We start from the raw sequence: 6,570 nt of genomic DNA on the forward strand, positions 1-6,570 counted from the left end.
AATGTAATGATATTGGATCCGATAAAAACTGAGCCCAGCCAAGAATGTTCTGTCAGAAATTAATCTTGGTGTGAGTTAATCACACTATACGCGTATACCTACAATATAATAAATATAAATATATTTATTTTTATTTTAGGGTTGCTATTGGTTATACAATTTAGTATGGATGAATAATATATTAGCAATATTTCTTATTAGATACCAATTTTAAAAATTGATTCATCTTTACAAAGCTAAAAATTCAAGAAAATATTATGATTGAATATAATTTAAGTCCTGTAAGATTAAGATAGGGTAAAAATCCTCGGGATCTTGTCATGTGATATAGGGAGTTTCTAACATTACGAGTAAACATAAAATTTGAATCACATAGGTAGATTTGGTATTTTTAACGGGCACGGGGATCAGCTAGTTAATACATAATTACATCTCATAATATCAAAAAATTTTCTTACTTGACTACAAGAAGCAATTGTTTAAAATTGTTATAGGTATTACATTCTTTATTTTAAAATACCCGAGAATAAATCCTCTTGCAAAGTATATATTTAATAGACTATTGTCCTTAATAGTTTAAGTACCTACCCATTTTAACTCAGAACTATTTCGTTCCAATTTCAATAACGAAACATCAATATTTTCAGAAAATTCATCTGATTCATAATAACATTTATAATGGTAATTTTTTTCTGTTTTAAACGTGTAGGTTCTCATTTGAAAAAAGTTTGATACTGCCACTCCTTGAATTTGTGAAAAATATAAGTATTTGAAAAATATATCGTTACACTTTAAATCAAAATTTGAACTTGTGCATAATTATTTAAAAGTCAGAATGAGGTAAGCTTGTAAATCACTGTATTATACAGTATAATATTATGATTTCTGGTTGTAGTGATTCACAAAAAAAGGTCATTGTTCAACGATATACTATATAAACGATTGTAAAAAAAAAAAAAAAACAATGACAGTATTGAAAAAAAAATATATTTTTTTTAATTTTATAAAAAAAATAAGAATAATTTACAACGATATTATACTATTAAAATATATTGGCAAGTCCTATATAGATTTGAATTCATATAATTCAATTTTAATCTAGTCCAATAAATTAGTTTCAAAAGAATTTGGTATCTTAAGTTTTTATAATATTAGAAATGTAACTACTATTAAATATATAAAACTGTATTTCAGAATCAGGTGGTCTGAATCATAAATTTAATAATAAAATATCGAAATCTTTATTTCACAACGCCGACGTCACGACTTCGTTATTTTATTGTTTTTATTTATAAAATTTAGTTGATAATAATTAAAAAAATATATAACTCAATTATACAAAAAATTATGTTCTATATAAGTAATTTTAGACGCGTTTTAATTCAGTTAATTTTTATTTCTATTACTTATTATACACTATTGGGTGTAATAATTTTAAATAATATAGTTTAATATAATTGTAATAATTATAGTTATTTATTACAATAAATGTAATTTATATTTCTACTTGGTTGTCATAATATATGGGTACCATTAAATGTCAATTAATATATCAATAAAATTAAAACAAATATTTACTAAAATTATTGGTGAATCCTAATGATATTATTAAAAATATATAGTTAATTTAATTTTCAATATCTTTAACGAGATATATACATAGATGTATAACCTAACCTAACTAGTTTTATTGTTACCTAGTCAATATGACATTAATTTCTATCGTCGAGTGTATATTTTTTTTAAACAAATTCATAGAAATATCTGTGAACGTGATAAATCAATTTAATTACTGTATTGAATTATAGAAAAAATAATCTACATGATTATTATGTACCTACCTATAATAATATTATTTTATTATCTGAAACTCAAAAATATAACTGATAAGTGTAAAAAATGTTTGTTTTACGAAACTGATAAAATATTGTTTTGTACATAATATTGAAATCAGCATCTATGATAAAGATATGATAATAAAGTGACCTAAACAAAACCATACACGCTGAAGAGAATTAAGTGAGACACGATCTTCACACCAAACCCATATCAGTAAAATATCCTAGATTTTCCTTGCCAGTTGTTTTTATTGCAATATATTTACATTAACAAATGATATATTCATCTAAATTACATAAGTTTTTAAATTAAGTATTTCCAGTTGATAAATTACAAAAGACGATATATTATAAGCATATGGTACGTATATACTATTTTGATTATATTAAAAAAAAAATTTTAAAAAAATTGAAAGTTTATAATCAGATAGTTAATTAACTAATGACTTTAAACATGACTTGCAATATATGGAATTAATAGATTAATACATACTACTATAACCAATTTTTGTAGCAAGAAAATTTAAAACTAAAACAAAAGATCACACAAGTGAGAGAAGTTAAAATAATTATTATTTTATTCGATCTAAATATTCAGGAAATTCCTAAGTGGTATCAAAAATACAATATTACTCGTATGATTAAGTTTATTTATGTATTTTTAACTGTTGATGATGATTAATCATAATTTAAATGTAAAATTTGATTGATAATAAAGTAGCATTAAAATATTCAGTGTCTTTTTTTTAGTATATTTGTATACTATTTAATAGTATGTTCTTAGTTTGTACTAATGTAGCATATTAACCAAATAACACTTGTATTACCAATGCAAATATTTTTTGTATCACACTAACTACTATATTGTTAAACAATATACTTTTTCTTTTTAAATAATTATAAATTAATTATTTGATATCGATAGATACTTATTATAATGATCTAACAAACAAAATTCATTAAATAGGTATTTTTAAAAAATATCAAATTTTTGTCTGGAGTGAGGAATTCACATATTTTGCATTAAAAAACAAATTTAAGATTGATAATTAGCTAATTATCTATACTTAAGAATGTGGATAAAATTACATAGAACTATTACGGCAATACCTGACCATTATATTATTATGATCAATAAAGAATGATTGACTAATACATTTTTGTATTGGACGAATTTTAAACGGAAACAAGAGATAGATACATAATTTATTAGAGTAGTTAAAATAATTCTGAGATTAATCAACTAAAATAATACACAGAAAATAATTTTTACCTTTTTCATATATTCCTAAGTGCACTATATTAATACAATTATGTATATTTATGCACTTTTTACTTTTTTATGATATAATCATAATTTCAATTTAAAATTTTTGAATAATATTAAAATATTCAGTTTTATTATTATTTTAGAGTCTTGGTATGTCTATGTACATTTTATAGAGCTCTTTTAGTTTTACTAATGTAGCATATTAATAACGAACAATCCCTGGAATATTAAGTTAATGTCATAGTATTGAACTAATTGCAACCATTGATTATAAATATAACGTTTTTATAACATCTATAATCAATGCAACAACTAAATAACATGCCTTTTTTTAAACAATAATGATTTAATGTTGTAATATAACATCGATACTCAGTGTCGAGCAAAATAATGTCGTCCATAAAATAATTATTGAAAAATATAAACCATTTGTCAGGGGCCATTTGCATATTTTAAGAATATATATTATATAGGTTATTTTAAACTTTATGAGTTCGTGATTAATTACCTTAAGCTCCTAAAAATAAACAATTTCATTTTATGTAATTAGTACGAAAATATTTTAAATAAATTAAAAGGAAGATTTAAATAAAAGGACTGGTAGACTCCGAGATTGATTATTTAGTATCGTATCTTATTATTATACATAATTTTATGTATAACACCTACTCTGGTAGTCGTATTATATTAATTTGCATTTAATCGAAAATAAAGTAACCAATCAATGAGTCGTGTTATTACGCTCCAATTTTTTCCTGACTTTAAACCGACTAGTTATTTGTTTAGTATATTAAGTTCAGTTTAATATTAATCCATTTAACATCTTAATCAAAGCAATAATGATCCTTATGTTAAGTTTTTTCAAAAATAAAAATAAATAAATATGTCAACTCACGTCAGTCCTTGTACATCATTTATCCAGCGCACTTGCAAGCATTATACGATGAAACAAAAGTTTTGAGACAAAAAAAATATTTTGCATTCATCTATGTAAGGGTTCAGTGGAACAACCGGGCAAATTAACTTTTCAGAATCGTACAAGGCGACCATTTTTAAATTTGTTATTTCATTTATCACTAACGTAAAATAATTTACGGAATGTACCAATAAAATGAGTAATCTAAAGACAATAATCGGGTTTGTAGTGTTTAGGTATATACCAATAGAAAGGTTATGTATTTCTTCCATGAATTCGGTTTCATGAAAGAATAAAATTACAAGACAATAAGTTTATAAGTGTGGAATTTTACGGACATTACAATGAACGCTTTAATTACGTAACCGCAATAAATTGGCATAAAATGGCTAAAAATAGTATTTCGATAGTGTATCGACAAATCTTGCACATATATTATTGCATATAGTGTTTAAATATAATATGTTAACTAAGCAGGTAAGTATGTTATTTAACTTGTAATTTATTGTGTTCAAATATTATACATTTCGAGTTGTTTTATTTGTTTTCTAAATCGATTATAGTGATAATAAGAAGTGTTAAACCATAATTTTGCACGTTCTAACTTAATTTTCAAACTTTATACAAACCAGTTATTTGTATTGGGTATATACACAACTTTTAGATTAATATTAATAATTTTTTGGTCAGAATCAAAGTTTAGTGACCGTTATGGTAAATATTTTCGTTAATATAAAAAAAACTGTCGATTCACGTATATCCATATGGTCCAGATAGCACACTTTCAAACATTAAACGATGAAATAAAAGCAAATAAACAAGAAAAATATTTCGCATGTGAGTACCTATATACATCGAATTATATTATATATCATCAAACACTTGGTACCTACTTTATTATAATACATTATTATTATTTACTGCAGAATAATTATTCTTCTGTAGTATAGAATCATTCCAAACAGTCGTGTGTCGCAATAATTGCTTTAAAATTATGATGTAGCAGATGTATTGTTTTTTTTTTTTATTATTATTATTCTTGCTTGTATTAGTTTTAGTGCAATATTACGTAGCCACGCATAAGTTGTAGGAATAAGTATAATAGCCAACGGGTATTCCGATAGAGCATCATCGAATCTCCCATGCACAGAATCGCATTTAGTATTTAAAAATTTAAATATATAAGTACTAAGTGGTACAATATTATGATTACTGAAGATAATTTCATCGTTTTCGAATATTATACAAGATGGTTCACCATAAGCACGCTAACCCAATTTTTCTCCAATAATACAGTTATTTTAAATCTAAGTTTTGTAATTTCTTAGATATTCTTCAAGTCTTCAGACCATATTTTTAAATTCTTCAGATATTTGTTTCTGTTAAAGTAGTGTCTTGCCAAGGCACAAAATTCTGATAACCTTCTATGATCTTAAAATAAAAATTTTCAAAACAATTTTACGTATCAGAATCAAAATGTGTACTAGTAGTACGAAAATTAGTTATCAATTACTAAATAAATACTTCTAAATTACTTGAAATACTTTTTTTGAAAGTAATTGAAATATATACGTATTTGAATACTTAAAGATTCTTTGCATGCTTTTATTGAAAAGAACAAAAAAAAACAAAAATTATTTGATTATTCTGAAAATATTATTATGCGTGCACTATAAAGTATTTTGTGTTTGAGAAAATATTAAAAAAATGTTTCATTTGTTTTGCATGGCTGGAAAAATGGTGGGAAAATAGTTTCCCTTGCCGCATTACGACTATGGGATATAATAAATTAGCAATAGTCATATATTCCTAGTTATGCGGTTATTTAGACAAATATATAAAACTCATTCAAACTAATTTAAATATGATAAAAAGTAAACAAATATGGTAATTATTTTCTTCATAAATTACAAAAATAATTTGAAATAAAACTGGAAATATGTTGATTTGACCTGGTTCCGAGTATTGACTTGCGTTTAGTGATCTGCCATAAGAATTATTCCCGGAGAAACGTTCCCGGGAACAGAGAATGTTTCTCAATCTATCTGGAAATTTCTTTTGAAAAAAATTAATTTAATTTTAACAAATTGGTGGAGAATAAATTATAAAAAAAGAAGTTATTTAAAATCTTTACACTGATAACTGAAATCTAAGTTTATAACTTAATTATTAAATTTTACATAATAACATAAATTAGATAAGTTTTTGGAATTTACGAGTCTTCCTAATATCATATAATATTTTTGTGTATAAAATATTTTTTGTCATTTGGATCATTAACAACCATAAGTTTTGTTTAATATTTAAACGTTTGGATAATATTTTAAAACTATTTATATTCCCGATAAATTCAAGGCTCATAAGACTGTAACTACATTCCTTTGGACCACAACTCATGTGTACCTACTGTCTTGCGGTGAACTGTAAAATATAATGTAATATTATTATTATTAGATGCCATTAACACATGTGACTATCTTGTTCAGCATACTATGAGAATTCACCATCAAATATCGAACTTAGACATGTAAAAATAATATTGTATT

Source organism: Diuraphis noxia, unplaced genomic scaffold, assembly GCF_037042655.1.
Source record: "Diuraphis noxia isolate RWA-SAM2 unplaced genomic scaffold, SU_Dnox_SAM2 contig0003, whole genome shotgun sequence".
Classification (NCBI taxonomy): domain Eukaryota; kingdom Metazoa; phylum Arthropoda; class Insecta; order Hemiptera; family Aphididae; genus Diuraphis; species Diuraphis noxia.